Source organism: Opisthocomus hoazin, chromosome 3, assembly GCF_030867145.1.
Source record: "Opisthocomus hoazin isolate bOpiHoa1 chromosome 3, bOpiHoa1.hap1, whole genome shotgun sequence".
Lineage (NCBI taxonomy): Eukaryota > Metazoa > Chordata > Aves > Opisthocomiformes > Opisthocomidae > Opisthocomus > Opisthocomus hoazin.
Window position 1 is genome coordinate 4320061 of NC_134416.1, and position 18574 is coordinate 4338634.

Genomic DNA, 18574 nt, shown 5'->3' on the forward strand with positions numbered 1-18574 from the left:
ACAGTAGCTTCACACTTAACAGTTTGAGGGCTCTGGGAGGCATCCCACTTGGAGATATGGGGCGCAGCCTGCTGTGGTCCAGGAGAGCTCAAATAGTCTCACTTGGAACCACTGTTTATAGAGTCACAAGATGATTGACTTTAGGCATTGGTAAAATTCCATCCTGGCCACAATCCAGGTTGGTAATTACTGGAATTCTCAAAATTCCAGTAATGCTGGTACCAATCCACCTGAATTACAATTTTGGTAAGATATGTTCCAAGGCTGTCGGGGCGTGACTGATTATTCCTGCTCTCCTTCCCCACCTTGGCCAGACAACCAGAGTTCCTGGTACAGTCAGTGCTGTTCCCCACTGTCAAGAGTTCCTGCTACGATCAAAGGACGCTTAACCGCCAACCTCATCGCACAAAGGCTAAGACTTGATGGGAATTCCTGAGATCATAAAGCAGTCCAGGGGAGGGGGGATGCAGAAGACCACTACCAGCTGGTTTTGTCTTAACATTGCCGCTGTACCCTCACCTCTTCTTGACCTCTGAAGAAGCCGCCACAACAACCTACAGGAGAGTACCGCACAGACTAGCGTGCGAAGGGCTGCCTAAACAGGTAGCATGCCTGGCACGAACTGCATGTATCAAAATGCGTTTTGTGCATGGGCAAACGCCCCTATAAAAAGACAGCACGTGCTCCCCTGACGGTGTGCTTTTTTGCTTTTCTTTTTTCCTTCTCGCCACTTTTCTCCTGGAACTTGTCCTCGCTGGAAATTCAGTGACTGCATAGAGACTGAGCCGACTGGACATCGCTGGACATCGCTGGATCCATGGTGGTGGTAACCGATCTCCCCTGCACTCCTTTCCTCACCTACTCTGGTTGTCTGACTTTACTCCTTTCTTTCTTTCTCTCTCCCTTTCTTCTTTTCTCCTCTTGTGCTCCCCCCTGCTGCCTCCCTCTGGTTCCCAGTTCACCAAAATAAAGTTTGCAAGTTTGCATGGCATCTGACTCTGTTTGTGTCTTAATCTTGTCCTTGGAATCGTATCAAAACTCTCCCGACATTGGATCGGGACAAGGGGGAAGGATGCACCACCACAAGATTGGACAGGGCTCTAAGCAACCTGACCTAGTTGAAGATGTTCCTGCTTATGGCAAGTGGGTTGGGCTAGATGACCTTTAAAGGTCACTTCCAAACCAAACTAGTCTATGTTTCTATGAAATCATCAATGCCTTTTCATTAACTTAGCTGACTGCAGCTCAGGCTCAGTCACACAAAAGGTGTTTCTCCTTCCATGGAAGCAGTAGAAGGCGCAATCAATAGTACTAGAAGTCTAATACAGCATGAGCTGGGCTCCTTTGCTTCTCTAAAGTGAGAGAGCAAAGACGTTTTGTCTAAGTCTTTTCAACGTACAACCAGACTGCTCACCAGCTGTCTCCCTTCCTTTTGATGCACTTAATCCAAACTAATAGACAATGTAATCAAAACATGACCCCTACTAAAATGTTCCTAGCAGTTGAAGGAGGAAAATTAAGCAGCAAAACCTGTTTTGCTGGCTGTGTTTGAACAGCAAGTCGTGTCTTTAAAAATAAAATAATGCAGCCTCAGGCTATTTATCTGAACATGACTGGAGCCAGGGGATTTGTATGGGTATCCACAGTTATAAATAAATGCACTGAGTTTTCAACACATGTCAGATTTTGTAGTGTTATAACTGATCCCAGAGCTCTTAGATAAAAGGGATGTTCTGATAACCAGGGCTCTCACTGTGTTTTCAATTTTACCCTCATTATTTTTAGAGAAAATCCAAAGGAGACATTTGCAATAAACGTGATGAAAAGTCCATTGAGATATAACAGTGCAACCAACCTCTGAGTAGGCTGGGCATTTAACTAATGCTGCAGAAGATAATTGCTGAGTCAAGTAAGTGAGAAGTTGGGTATAATTGCTGGGAACTGTGTATTTTAAGCGGATTGACAGTGCTGACTGGTATATTTCTGCTCTCACAGTATGCAGGCCTTGCCTTGCAGTCTCAGAGCTTCCTGGCCAGCTGCCAAAAATAAGTGTTCTTGTGGAATATAGTTTTTTACATGTTTTCACTTAAAAAGAAGAAAAGCGAATAGCTGACGCTGCTGTTTTAAACCTAACAGTACATGTTGGATAGAAGTGCATGTTGGAATCAAGGATGCAAGGCCAAGTTCACAGGATTCATGATTGTTTTGGAAATGAGTCTTTCAGAATGGTGAAAACATAGCTATGAAATCTTGTACTAAAGTATCTAAAGCTGTTGTGACTAAGGCAGTGAGATGGAAGATGATATACTACAGTAGCCACAGATAGCATTGTATGTCCTTGATCATGTTGCTTAGCTGCTCTGGGGTTCTCTTTTCCAGCCATGGAGAGCAGTGAATGCCTTCCAGTACATAAGACCAATGCGTTCTAAAGTTATAAGGACACATCCACACTTAAATGTTCAAGTGATGCTGTCTGAAGGCCACAAACAGTTGTGTGAGGGAGAAAATAAGTACTGCAGGGTCCTCTTCTGAGAAACTTCAGGCACTTGTCTTTCTATTTGTTTGTGGACTCTAAAAAGATACTTATTTGGAAGCGAAAAACAGATGATAAAATGTCATCTCTATTGCCCCATCACCTCACATTAAGTAAAACCATTGTAATGTAAAATCTAAGGCAAAGAAGTCTTTTATGTAGTCTTTTCTGATTAAAATACTGGGGGCATGGGGCGGGGGGGGAGGCAGTATCACACACATCGCATCTTCTTGAGTATGTGACATCCTTTAAGGCATTCTTTTGGCTAAAACCTAGCCTGCCTTTTCATCCATGTCATAATAGTATGGAAGAGGAAGTTCAACAGGGCAGTACAGCCTATTAAAGAGGCAGGAATATGCATAAATACCTGTCAAGAAACACTTAGTCCTCAGTAAGCAGGTAACTGGGGTGGGCAGAGTGCATGGGACAGAGCAAGAGGGAATCTCATATGTTCTCCCTGACCAGGAAGACTGAAGGCCTGTCTGCATCACCTTAGAAGAGGCTGCCCTGAAAGGACAAAGGAGTCCAGGTGAGCTCGTTGATCTCTTAGGAGAACCTTTTAAAAGTGCAGAAGTAGTACAAGGCAATACCAGAGCAAACAGACTGGCAAGGCAGAAAGCTAGGCAAGTAACTCTTGACAGAACACAAAACACAGAAATGAAGCTGGTGCAAAGTGGAAGAACAGCCATGCTGCTAGGAGGGAGGAATATATTAACACCACCCAAGACTGGGCTGAATTAAGAAAAGACAAAGCTTGGTGGCAGCTGAGACATCCTTGAAGATTTTGAAATCTCATCAGACAAGCAACCTGATGCAGAGTTCAAGAGTCCTGCTCTGAGCAGGATGTTAGGTTAGAAATCTCCAAAGATCCATTTCAACTCAAATTGCTCTATAGTGGTTCTGTGATGTTATGACTACATTGCCACATCCTGCTTATGAACGGAGAAGTTTAAAATGGATGTTCAGAGTTTAACATTTCCTCTTGTGAGAGCAGATTAAGTCTTAAAAGGATTTTACCCCTTGTAGGAAGCACCCAAAAAAATGAAACTTGCATTAAAATCTCAGTCAATAGTAAGCATTATAAGGAGAAAAGAGACATATAGCAGTAAGATACCTATGATCTGCAAGTAGATGAGGTATTGGCAGGAAGAAAGAACATATCAGAAGCTGACCAGAGGGACAAGTAATCTGTGCTACGTAAACATGGAGCGAAGCCACCTTCTGAGATGAATGCCACTCATCAATGCCATCCAACCTGTGCTAAATGAGCCCCTCAGTTCTCTGAGAAGTCAGTGTTTGGTAGTATCCTCTGTGCATGGCTACCTGTCCTCTAGCACTCTTTCTGACTTCAGCTCTTCCAAAGAATAGTCTATGTGCTTGACCATAGGTTCACCCATAGGAATGGAGGGTGCGCGCAAGCTATGGAAATCCTATTGTCTGCATACCCTTCCAGACTTGCTCCTCAACACTATTTAACATAACTTCATATTAGTGCTTTCTCTGGGTTTTGTAAACATGTGGGAACACCACAAAATGACTTGGGAATTGCATTCAGATGGTGTAAGGGAGAATGCATGTTTTATTTGTCCTCTAGGGGGAATAGAAGAGGGACTCTGACACTCTCACTCATTTCTCTCTTTTTCCACAGAATAATCAGAAGTCTTTTCCCTTTAGCATTGCATTCATCTTATATGAGCTATCCATCTTTCAGTTCATTGGTGAACCATGCTATTATGAGGTGGAAAAAAGGGATTGTTTCAGTAGCCGGTAGGAAGGAGGAGGACACAGGCACACACAGACACAAACATGCAAAGCTCCAGGAGGGAGAATCAATTCACATTGAAGACCATTTGCTCATCCATGTATGTTTGCTAGGTAATTTAGGCCTCGAAAGCAGTACAGCTGGCACACTGAAACAGCATTACTTGTTACTGTTCAAGGTGAATAATATGGCCTTCTCAGGGCAGGGTCATTATCTCTCTGAGCCTGCCTGTGGCAAGGTAGAGGAAAGAATTATAGTGTCTATCTAAGAAGACCAATATTTTCAAATCAGATGTGTATGAAACAGAAGCTCAGTATTTTATGGGGTATGGCATCATTTTTAGCATGTCTTTTATAATATTTGCTTGGGGCTGGCAGAAAAACTAATACTGCTGAGCTAAACCCCTAGAATGGGACAAATTAATCACTGCAAAGGTTACAATTTTCCATACAAATCATAGGAAGTATAATAGGCAATAGTGAAAACAAAGGAGTCCAAGTCAGAGCCATGATGATGGTGTTAGAACTGAGCTTTCCATTTGACCATGGATCCGAAGGACATATTCAAACTGCCTGAGTTCAGTCTCAGAAGGATTCATCCACACTGAATTCTGATGACTACGATGTAGGTGTCTACACTAAACCAAGTTACCTGAGATTCTGCTGTAGCTGGAGGACATTGAGGCAATGGAATGACAGGAGTTTGGGGTACAATTCCTCTGATTCAATGTGTATGTACCTACGTTATGAAGACTTGAATTACACACTGAAACATATCAATTCTATTGACTACTGACTCAATTAATGTAGCTAAACAAACGCATCCAGTGCTACTGGAGATGCCCTAGCATGATGCTTTTGGAGTTCATTTGGCAGTCCAGAAGACCTTGGGGCTCCCAAATGTCTGGTGTCCTATCTGTCTGATGTCTCAGGTACCTTAAAGCATTTCAGAGAGAAGTTGTGAATGCCCCCTCCTGGGCAGTGTTCAAGGCTTTGAACAAGTTGGTCTGGCGGAAGGTGTCCCAGCCCATGGCAGGGGGAGTGGAACTAGATGATCTATAAGGTCCCTTCCAACCCAAACCATTCTATGATTCTATGAAATGCCAGGGCTTACCCAACTGATTTAAGTCCCAGCTCTTCACTGTCCATAAAGGTAGTTTAGGGTGATTTGTTCAGATGTAGACAGGTTTCAATAACTCCTCAGATGGATTTCACCTTCTTACTCACCAGAGACATTACCACATCTAATGTTAGAGTATAACTGAAATATTCATATGTCCCACCTCCCACAGTGATGGCAATTTCACTTCAAATTATGAAAGAAAAAAAGCAAAAGCCACTGGAAACACATGAGTTAAATGTTTCACTTAATAAGGATGATGGTTATTTTGGTATTAGCTATGGGGCCAAGTTCAGGAAATTATTATTCTTCTTAAATGTTTTCATAAATTGCCTACCATTCTCTCCCATTCATTCCCTCTCCTCTACAGGGAGTCAAAGTTTTTCCGCCTTAACTAGCAGACAGTCTGATTTACTCATCCTTTTCTTATTTTTCATTGTTGTGATCATTGTTAAGTTAAATGGCAATTCAAATGTGAGCCAAAGTAGTCCTGACCAATGAGATTTTGACTTTTCCCTTGGTGGGTTATAAATAAGAACCCTTTCCCTCTTTGCTGGACTGTAAAATAGTTTGGTTATTTGGAGCAGAAAAGATCCTAACAGCAGAATTGTCATTCTTGCATGTGAGTAAGGATAAAAAAAATCTATAAAAAGTCAGAGCTCCCTCTGTTCCCCACATTCCTTTTGTACTAGAAAACAATGAGGGACTGAACCAGGATCACGACTATGTCATTGAAGAAATCATAATACAGATTCAGAAGAGAAAAACATTCTTATTGTAGAATCAATACGGTTTCAAGCACTTCATAACTACTGAGTGATTAACTATTGTCCTTGATATACCTTTACAATAGGTCCACTATAAATTTTATTTTCATAAAAAAACCCCAATAAATAAAATAAGCAAACCTGATAAGAGTTTTTCCGCTATTCCAAACATTGCAGGAGTCATCAGCAATCTTTAGGTACTTCACTCCCCAGCAAAATCATATTTGATTTTGGTGAGCCAATGGAATAGTTACATTATATCTTCACTGATGGCATGCTACTGTAAACCCATCTTACTGTAAGCTACATCAAGCCCATTTTACTCTCTCAGAATCGTTCCCTTCATCGGTCCTCCTCTGCCTTAAGCTTGCCCCTGCCTCCAGGATATCTTCTTTTCTTTTGTCTTAATACCTAGTGTCCTGGTTTCAGCTGGGATAGAGTTAATTTCTCTCCCAGTGGCTACTGTGTTTTGGATTTAGTATGAGAATAATGTTGATAACACCGATGTTTTTAATTGTTGCTAAGAAATCAAGGACTTTTTCCAGTCTCCCACAGTCAGCTAATAAGCAGCTGTGCAGGAGCTGGGAGGGAGCACAGCCAGACTGTTAGCCCAGACTGGCCAATGGAAATATTCCATACCATGGACGTCATGCTCACTTTATAAAGGGGAATTGGCCAAATGGCAGGAATGCTTTTTTTTTTTTTTTCTTTTCTGTGAGTTTGAATCCTCTCTGGTCTGACAGTTTGAACTTCTCCATGAGGTCACTCTTTTTTCTGTGAGTTTGGCCAGGTATGCGAAATTTACTAGTTTGGCAAAATCCACAAAACTCGTGAGCTCTGGGAAATCCACATTTTGTTTTATTAAACTGTCTTTGTCTCTACCCACAAGTTTCACCTTTTGTCCATTTCTCCTCCCCATCCCACTGAGGGGGGAAGGGGAGGGGTGAGGCAGCAGCTGTCTAGCGCTTAGTTGCCGGCTACCAGGTTAAACCATAACACCTAGTTCTTAACTCCTATTTCTTCATCTCCCTCTGCTAGAGTATAAATTCTAGTTCTTTGCATTTCTGTCTAAAGACTTATAATTTGACTATGTTTGACAACTCATCATATGAGAACTACAGGCTAACCTCTGGTAGAGGTGACCCTCTAGATTTTAAGTCCTTCCTCAAAAGAGTGGAGGAACTAAAATGTCTAAATCGAATGAGATCTATCTATATCAGGTCATCTTGATATCATTTACTTCGTAACAGAAATGCATTAGGAGCAGTATTCCATAATCCAATTCTTAGGAAAAGATGATTTAATTGAGTATGTCAAAATTTTTACAGAAAGCTAAATAGAGCTTCCCAAATTGAGAAATTTAAATTCTGTGTGACACTATTTGTGTCCTGACTGGAATCAAATATATTAACCCTTGAGCTTTTCAAGTTCAGCTCCTGAGGCTGTCTGATGTGCTGACAAGGTGCTTATTTTTAATCCCAGGTCCCAACCGTCAGAAAAACTAAGACAGCAAGATTCTGCGGCTGTGGACATGGTTGATTTTTTTGAGATTTAGCTGCATGCTCAAATCTTTCATAATCCCACAGAGGACTGCTGGGTTTACAGTAAATCACTGTCATAGTCCATCTTAAAATGATTCCTATAGCTGTTTCCTCCTTCATATGTGATACCTGCCATGTGGTTTTCAGTCATATGACAATTTTGATGTGTGGTTTGTAATGTCAGGAATATGAACTACTGTACTCCATGATTATATCTCCATAGAAAAGTAATTATTATTGCAATACAGTTGGATTCAGCTTTAAGACTGGGTACTTTTGGAATTGAGGGCAATTAAAGCTATCATCCTGGCTTCACAACTGCCATGTCAATGCTGCATTGAGGTAGAAAATGGCTGAAAAAAGCCTGTGTCATTTTGCCCCCCTTCCATACAGCGTGTACCGCATACAGAAATTCACTTTGCATTCAGCACAAACATGTCACTCTGAAAGGACTGTGTCAGCAGCCTTAATTGCTTGGCTGGTGCCACAAGAGTGATGGATTGTAGGCTCCTGCATTTCTAGAGGAAGGATGAGAACAGATGGGATTTTGCCAATTTAAACTTCTGTACATGTTTAATGTCCTATTTATCTCTTCCAGTGAGCCTGAAATGGTAATAAATGAACTAGGTTTTTACTGGAATCTGTTAATGTCATGAGAAGTGTTTGTGAAGAACAAAAAAGCTCTATTAGCCTGCATTGACCTGCAAATAAACAACAGGCTGTGAGGAGTGGTTACCCACTTTCTAATTTGCTTAATGGCCTTTTAATGAGTGGGCTTATGTCTGTACAGTAAATACACTGGTCTAGCACCCTAGAGGCCTCTATTCATGCTATTTCCTGAAACTTTGAGACACCTCCTATTGTTTCTGTTCCTCCATTTTTCACTCAGATGAATTAAGCAGTTCATCGAACTAATCCTTAAACTATTTTATGGGCTGGAATACAAATAACAGTACTAAGACGTTCTTGTTACAAATACAGGAAAATCAGTGCCCCATTTATCTACCTACCAGGTCAAGTTTTCCTATCTGAATCTAAATCTAAATCTAAATCTAAATCTAAATCTAAATCTAAATCTAAATCTAAATCTAAATCTAAATCTCTAATGAGTTTCTGTACCTAAAGTGTATTTCACACTTCATCTAGAAATGCAGCCAATTTTTAATGCTGCAGAGATTATGATTTACTAGGGTTCAGAGCTGTAAAAGCCATAACATAATGGAATCATTGTTGTCTGGGAAAACAAGCAGAACTGGCTGCACACACCAGGAAGACAAGGAGGAAAACAGTTCAGATTACTTTTAAATTTGCAAGCTGATTCTGCTACACATCTTGTGTTCAGTATGGATACCTTCTGATAGCAAGATGTTTGTTTTTTCTAGCTGAAATCCATTGGGCATGGAAGTCACAACACAATTATCTTTGTGGTACTACCAGCTAAGAAATTAATGGGAAACCACCCTCCTGTTTGGTCTATAGGAACATCTTCAAGAATCATAAACTCAATTACTTCTGAGAAAGGAAAATAACAGAGGAAAACAGCTTTACATCAGTTTTCAAAACTGTAAATGTTTGGATGAATTCTAGCCTGAACTTTAAGTGATAGAAATATTTTCAACATTGGACATGTTTATAAGCAAAGTGTAGTATATCTCGTAGGTTTTAGGGCTTTATGAAAGAATTACTGCTTATAGTGCACAACCTGTATACACTACAGGCACACACATGCACATGCAAATTACACCATTGGTCTTTTCTACTGAAAGTCTTGTTTTTTTCTGGATTTTTTATTTTTTAACTAAAGTAAGAGCCGCAGCTTTTGAACCTCTGAAAAACAAAGCCCTTTTTAGATGCCTTGATTTAGTCATGTGAATTAGAAAATATTGGCTCAAATAGTTTAAGGAAGACCAAACAGTCAAACAGTGACGCTTTCAGGAGTGGGTAAATCTCCTAAATCCCCCAGATTAATCCCCACTTCTCCACACAACTGAAGAGTATTAAAAAATAACATTCACATTAGCTCAACAGGTTATTTGTTCCCCTAGGCTTTACTGAGCACCTTTGTTAATGATTTAGTGCCTGAAAATGAAATAAAAAACACTTAGCAAGAGCAAAAATTCTGAAAGTAAATTAAAGAGTAGCAAGTTCCAGTTAGTCCCCAAATAGAGTCTGTGACTAAATGGTTTCTATTTAAGCAGCAGCAATACTAAACTTTTTTATGCAAAATTGTAAAGGCTAATAGATTCAATGGGCTTTAAATTAAAAGGGGCAAAAGAAGAAAGGAAATGTTTTCTCAGCCTAGATAAAGTAACTTGTCTTTCAAATGTCGATGTACAAAATGCACTTATCATCTTTCCTTTGCTTTGAGAACAAGTTAAGTAGTAAAGTATTAGCACCTATATGCTAATGGATAAGGACCAAAAAAAAAAGAGGAAAAAGAGCTAAAAGCATTACTAAATGACAGAGATATTGATCTAGAGATCACTGATTCAATCTACTTGAATGATTTTTATAAACACAATACCAGTTTATAGGTACGTACAATCTTTCTGGGAGAGATAGCACTGGAAGGAGAGGTAGAAGTATCACAGGAGTGAGAACGGTATTTAAAATTTCACACAATGACGTCTTTACAGTGAAGACTATTGAGGAAAAAAAGTGGAAAGAGGAACATAAAGCTATGAACGTCTTTCTTTGAAGAGCTTTGAGAAAAGGGGGTTGCATTAATTATATCTACCCAAACATTTGCACGGTCTAGAACTAATGGTGGGCTTTCAAATGAACCTGGAGTCACTGGAATCTCTGTGGTTGCTGAATTTTTTTTTTTTGGTTGGTGATATTTTTTGTAAGTTCACGTTGATGTTATTTTTTGTAAGTTCACAGGTAGGATAAATTGAAAGCTGTCAGACTACACCAGTTGAAAAGATGGCATGAAGTTAAAATCATAATCTAGAAATGCAGAATTTTGAATGAATTATTATTCTTAAATGTTAGACATAGGACAATTTGGACAAGCAGAACTTGTGCAATCCATGGAGCTAATACTTCAGTCCAAGCACAACTCGGAACTTCTGTAGTTCAATGACATTGTACAAGCAAGTTACACAAAGACTTAGACACTGATTCTTCAGGTGTCAAAATTTGGCTAAATGTTTTTAAAATCAAAATAGACCTAGCACTCAGAGATCACACACTTAGATTACTTATGTAATGTGGGTCTCTATCCAACAACCTGTGCTTGAAAAACTGTTAGCGCACAGAATATTATATTCATAGATTAATCTCATTTAATTTTCAATAGCTAACTAAATAAGCTAGTAAGGAGGGATAGTGATCTATACTCCATCTAAATTCAAAGGAGAAGAATTTACACTTTAGAGTGATTGATATCTTGGGTAGCTTCAATTGCCCATGGGAATTACCCAAGTCTGTGTCCACTGACTGGAAAGGAAATAAAAAGGAAGGAATCCTAAGGCTGGACAACATAAACTACAAAGGCACACAGAAATAAAGGCATTATCATTTCCTTAGTAGTTTGTTGTATCATCTGAAGCTTATGGTTAATTTCTGCTTACAGTTTGTCTTCAGATTCCAAATTTTGGACCTTGTGAGATCAAGCATAATGCATTGAGTGTAAACCGGGAGTTTGGAGTATGCAAAAGGACTAACTCAAGGGTCAGGTTAGCACCTTATGGTCAGTAATACCTTAGCCAGAAAAGTGCATGGCTTTCTAAGATGAAGTCATTCAGCAGCAGAGATAGCCAATGCAATTAGAGCCACAGCAGTGCTCGTTTATGCATGTATAAATTCAGTGATCCTGACTGCTAAAAGTGGCTAGATTTTAGAGATAAATCAGGAAATTCTGTTATCTGAGGAACATCTTCACAGTCACTGGAACAGGGTGTCTAGTCTTAAGATATCAATAATTAAAATAGTGAAAAAAATATATAACATTGCCATAAGAGGAATCTGTCCACTAAAATATATTTTACATAGCTAAACGAAAATATATTGCTACTAACTTTAAAAGAAAGGATAAAGCCTGAGGGTGAAATTCATCCCATACAACTTTATTTCCACTAATTCTTTTCACACTCAGATAGAATACCTGAGGAGCTGGGCTGTCGTGTATTTGGATGACTGATAAAATGTGACGACACAGACCAATCACTTCATCTAGATAGTGACTATCAAAATCAGTGCAAGCTCGGGTACTTTGTCAACATAAATCACTAACGAGGGAGTGCATGTGAATAATATAAGAACAGAAGAGGGACTGACACTCTTGAATCAATTGCTGGCTTAGGATAATCCTTTACTCTGTAGCAAATAATGAAGAATGAAAATAAATAAAAGGGCATGTTATGACCAATAGCAAGATAACTTTCCAAAGGCTTATTTTGTTAATTGGCAGGAAAGTCTTTGAAGCAAAAAGACTCATTTTTAATTTGAAATTAAATTTGAATACAAAGAAACATGTAAGTAACTGGAAGTGATAGAAAAATAGATTAGATCTCAAACCTCAGAATTGACAAATACTCCTTAGAGTGGAGAACATGTTTTCCTGAAGTCCAAGATTTCGGGGGTGAAATTAAAAATTGAAGTAATTTTTTTTTTCCTTTACCAAATGAATTGCATACTCTAATAGCCTCTGGGTAAATCTATGTAAGTCATCCTATAAAAAACCTCTGTTAGGGCATGGAAGAGAAAAGGTGACTGATGTTGCCTGAACAGAGTGGAAGGATACAAGGAGTCTCGCTGGCATTGTTGTTCATTGGAAATTTGTAGCTCAGCTCTTCAACTGGAGAAACTTATTTTCTGAAATTGCATATGCTTGTGCAAGATTTACAGACCTCTTTGTGGGTAATTAAGCATTGAGTGCTGAATAAGAGAGTGAGGTTTAATGTAGTAAGGTGCCTCTTGTTCCCTTACATATCTTTTATCTTCAAAATGAATACCTGAAATAGTATGTGCTATCTGCCTGTTAGCAAAGGATTGGATAGTAGTGAGAAGGACTAGGCAAACGTACAGTTCTTCTGTGAAAACTTTTTCTTCAGTCAATTCAAGACACTGCTACTCCTGAGCACCTAAATACGAGTTAGGATGCAGATTTGTTTCAAGTAACTCCAGCAGTCTGAGGTGTCTAAACTATCTACTTATTTTGGTCCATTTGTAGCACTGGAGAGACATAACGTGTCTGCTGGGTGATTCATCCCACTTATGTTAGATATCTATCTTAGACTGGGATGAATCACCCTCTGGAACTTCCAGTCCCTCCTGTGTGACTGCTGGGGAACTTGAAATAACTAGTTAAGATTTGTTGTCTGCTTAGAGAGGAACTTTTGCAGACTGCAGGCACAGATGTGTTATCCTACTGTTGACTCCAGTGCTTCCAGGTTGATATGAATTATAGCAACTGCGAAGATCTTTTTCTTCCCCTATCTTTTCCCATCCTTTCCTTAGAAATAAACTGACTGACCATGTGTGATAGCACCTGACAGCTCACCAGAAAGGAAATCAGCATGCCTTTTTTGCATGTTTACTGAAAAAGGTAAGAATTACCAGATACCTTGAGTAAAGCAGGGTCTACCAGGTCTTACAGTTGATCTCAAATAATTTTCCCCTTCTGTCTTCATGGAATAAAATTATGATGGGAAATCCTGGAGAAAAAAGTCTCATACTAATTCTCCTTGTGCAGTAGTAATCAAACCTCCCATTCATGCCCTAACAAAATGCTTGATCGTCTTCTGGATAAAGGTGACAAAAATCCAGTACAATTTCCATGGTTAGAATTAGGATTTCACCTATTCACTGAGACTACCAGCAAGAGGATGATTTGGTGCCAGTTAGTCTCAACTTTTATGCCATAAATACTTCTTTCCTGCAGTTTCCAGTTCTGTTTCAGTTAAAGAGATGATGTGTGATAAAATCTCTGGGTCTGCACAGGTCTAGGCTGGGTTTGATTCAGATACTTGCTAGTGAGATTTTCTACCTCTCAGCTAAGCTTCAGTTAATGTTGCCCCCAGCATCAATAAGATTGCAATAAATGACTCAAGTGCCCTCAGCACCACCAACGTACAAAGCAGCTGCTTCTAAAAAAATTTTAAAGACAAATAAAATGTTAAAGGAATAATATTTAAATACTGTAATTTAAATTGTAACTCATCATAGAAAATTAATAACTGGTCAGACTTCACTCAGAGTTAGGAGGTACTCCACTTAACACTAAGTTTGTGAGTTTGTTTTCCACCTCCTTGGATTTTGAACATTTAGCCTAAAACTACGTAGGAAGTATTTCTCACACTTTTGTTTAATCAAAGCAACTTGAGATTGACCAAATTCTTTTACAGATTTGCACCATTTTGTCCTTTAGAGATAATGACAATGACACTCTCATCTCCATTATTTAATATGCTTCTATTTCACTTTTAATATGAAGTTCAATTAAGAAATAAGTATGACTAAAACAGGTATAAGAAAATATCCTGAGCCTCCATCTATCCCCCAGATTTAAGTAGTAGAGAACACTAATTTAAGACTGGAAATTATTAATACTTTTTACATGGTTTCCTATTAATCAGCATCAGAATGAGAGCAATTTGCAAAATTCATGTGGCATCTATTAAACATTTTCTTCTGAGTAAGTAAATGAAAGAGATTTACTAATTCCGGTAGACACTTCATTAATTGGTAATGGGTGAGAGATACTAAACACAGAGGGACGTATTAAATCTGCACAAAATGCAAAATACTCTTCAGATCTCCACTAAATTCATTTAATCTCTTTTTGCATGTTTTAAGGCCCATCAGATTTTATAAATATTGATACAATGTAGTGAAAAGCAACTGTTTGCAAAGAAAGGACCGGCATCCCAGAGAAAGATAGTTCAGCATGACTACACTGTCTGCACTGGAGTTAGACTGTGGGATGTTCTCCGTTTTTGCTGTGATTCTAAATCTGGCTGAAAAGGCCAGTTTCACTGAATGCTCTGTTCCAGGATGGGAGGGAGATTCTATATTAGAAGTACCTGGGATTTGAATAGGGTTTGTCTCTACAAGCTATATTAGTTTATGGATATACAAATGAAATCCAATCAGACAAGATATAGAAAATGTTTCTGAGGTGACAAGCAGCATGAGTAATGGTTTAAAAGACAGTTTTCAGGCTTTTTGGACTAGCACCTTCAATGCTAAAAATTCTTGCTGGATCAGTATAAACTTTTAACAGAAAAAGTTCAGTTAACACTCTTGCTAATGTTTCTACACTACCATATCCAGTGAAGCACCTGCAGAACACACAGCACAGCCTAATCTGCCATGAGTGCTCTGTGGATCATGGTGCTTGAATCATGGTCTGTCCTGTCTGTGCCTTTGACATACCCTGGGGAAGTCAACTTTTTTCATTTATTTTTAGAAATGCACACTCAGTCGCTGGTTTTCCTTTTCTGACCTCCCTTTGCTCTCTGGTCGCGTTCTCATTTTGCCAGGAAGAAAAACTCTTCTACTCTTATTATGTTACTATTTCTATTGCTGTAGCATCCAAAAGAACAGTCGGAGACAGAAACTGGTAATAAGAAACATGGTCATGGGGAGGTGAATAGCTCTGACGCTGAGTGGATTTGTGGGTGCCACTGTAATAGAGATGATAAACAAGCTGTGCTTTAATTGCAAAGACCCAACAACAGTTTGGAGAAAAGCAACCTGTGGGTGGGTTTATACCTGAAGAAAGCACTATGCCATGCGCAAAGACAATCCCTGGCTGTACGATGCGACAACAATGTTCACAGCGTGTTCTTCAGAGAGACAGATTAAACCTTTCTGACGAAACCTAAGTACTGGGAAGTGCTCACTTGAGCAACTTTGAAAACTGACCTTCAAATACATAAAACCAACCAAAAACCAAATCTGGGTTTTACCCAAGCCTATAACACGATTCCCACAGATTTTGATCCAGTTCCAAATTCATTAGAAAACTTGGCCGAGTTTTCAGTTCTCCTGACTAGAAAAAACTGACTTGTAATTAAACTCTATGTCCATTTGGGCCAATTGGTGATTTCAACACAGATGGAGATGAAAACTCAGTTCTTGCAAAGATAGTGAGAGTTTATTCCTGCACAAAACAAATATAATAAAAGAAACATTGACTTGCATCTTTACTAGAGGAAGGTGAGGATGTTTTTGCTTCCAGCTGTCTCCCTACCTTTTCCTCCATCCTAGGATAGATAGCTGAGCAACTGGTGAGCCTGAACTGCCACAAGCTATAGCACAGTATTTCAACACAATCCAAAATCAGAGGAGGTTTTCCTGAAATAGCTGCTGGCTTCTGAAGCCACTTAGAAATTCTTGAGCTGCATTGCACAAAGGGAGGGAAGGGTGGAAGACTGGGGGGTTGCTTCCTATTAGCCATACCATAATATGCCTCCCTTATTGTCAGATAGGACAGGACCCTCACATTGCTTTGTGGGAATGACCATGCAATGCTTTAGGGAAATGCTAGCTTTGGGGAAAAAAACACACAAAAAAAACCTGTTTCCCCTTTATTTGTAGTCTCGCAAACTTTTTTAGATTTAGATGGCAAGAAATGTACCAACTGTAAAATTCAGTTTTGCTTCATGGTTCTCTTTCTTATTTGTTTTATTCAGCTATGCAGTGCTGTAGTGCCAAAACATCATCCCAACTTATGCATTATTTACTAGTTAATATCTCAAAACAGATGTCATTAAATAAAATAATTATTTTCCTCTTGCTTGTCTGCCTGAGGACCAAATCTAAGGAACATAACCCCTCCTCGATAATGTGCAGTAGACTCATATCATGACATTGGGATCACCGAACCCCTGTGACAAATGGACCCTGGGACACTGAGAAATCTGTAGCAACATGTGTCTTTCTAAATCAGTGTCAGTATTTCACAGTCCAGGACTCTCATATCTCTGGCTTTTAATCAACCATTTTAGCCATGCACACCTACTGATTTCAAGGGTTATATATTCCTTGCAGATTTGTGTCGCAGAAAGTCCATGAATAAAGGGATGGTCTTGCTGGGTCAGAAAAAATTACTCCCTGGAAGTAGGCAAGTACCCATAAGAGCAGGCACAGCTCTTTAATTAGTCAAGTGCAACATGCATTTGACAAATTTACTCAACTATGTATTTAGCACATATTGCTTCATCTCTGTTTTTCAATCTGGTGTTGAACAGTGCATAACATATTGCAATGAGGTCTTTATGTTGGTTTTCCCCCCCAGTGGGTGAATATTTTGAATCATGTTACTGATCTTTCCATTAGGTATTGTGAGATTTGTGGACTAGCAAAAAGTTTCACAGCATGAAGTTGAAATGCCCCTGAGAACCCTGTTCACAATACTCTCCCTACCACACAAACAATATGTCTCTCCTTCTTTGGAAAACATATGGGCTGCAGGGAAACAAGTCCTCAGCTGGCATGGACTAATTCTCTGGAGGACTTTGATGTTCAGGATCAAAGACATGAGTGGGGTTGGCATTTCACTGGGGCCCAAAACACATTTGAGCTGTGCCTTCAGCTTGTTGTTGAAGGAATGAAGGACAGCTCAATTAATTCTGGTAATCAGACTTTCTCCACAAGTGGAGGCTTTACCCTCAGCTTTAATAAACTGTAAGAAACACATACATAACTCAGGACTCTGTAGCTGCCTACGACTACATCTGGATTTTCTGTCCAGACATGAATTAAAATAGACAGTTTTAGGGACTCTCTAAAAGCTTGCCAGTGAAAGTCTAAGACTGGTCATTGGTAACTTGATTGCAGATATTGATTCTTCATGTGTTTGTTCATATCTGAAAGTCGATCTGGAGGGCAAGAACCCCAGAAGGATTTTTCTTCCTATATTATTTTCATTTATCTATTTTTTTCACCATCACTTACCTTATATTCTCATAGTCTTCACAGAGAAAGCGTTTTTTTGATAGTCCTACATGAGTGTACTAGGAGAAGGGTAAGTTTCTTCAGCAAGGGATCAAAATCCTAAACTTTTAATTTTATCTAAAAGAAGTTTGAGATGAGATATATTAAGAGATATTTTTGCTTCCATAAAAGAATTTAATCTATGCAAGGCTTTGTCATCAAACATAGTAAATAAATCTCCCAAACACAAAATCACAGAATCACAAAACCACAGAATGGTAGGGCTTGGAAGGGACCTCTGGGGATCATCCAGTCCAACCCCCCTGCCAAAGCAGGGTCACCTAGAGCAGGCTGCACAGGACCTTGTCCAGACGGGTCTTCAATATCTCCAGAGAAGGAGACTCCACAACCTCTCTGGGCAACCTGTTCCAGTGCTCCGTCACCCTCAGAGTAAAAAAGTTTTTCCTCATGTTCAGACGGAACTTCTTCTGCTTCAGTTTGTGCCCATTTCCCCTTGTCCTGTCGCTGGGCACCACTGAAAAGAGTCTGGCCCCATCCTCCTGACACCCACCCTTAAGATATTTACAGGCATTTGTATGGTCCCCTCTCAGCCTTCTCTTCTTCAGGCTAAACAAGCCCAGCTCCCTCAGCCTCTCCTCATAGGAGAGATGCTCCAGTCCCCTAACCATCTTTGTAGCCCTCCACTGGACTCTCTCCAGTAGTTCCTCATCTTTCTTGAAGTGGGGAGCCCAGAACTGGATGCAGTGGTCTCCACTCAAGGGCAGAATAGAGAAGGTTGCAATCTGTGGAAAAGAAGGTCATGAGTGGGACAAAACAATTAGTTTTGTGACTATATTAAAGAAAGGGGCCCAAGAGAGTTGGCACAAGTAGGCCACAGCAGCTCCAGTGGCCTTTTTGGGAGCTCACAGTGTGAGGATGTATTGAGTGGTTATAAGACGTGTAGAAG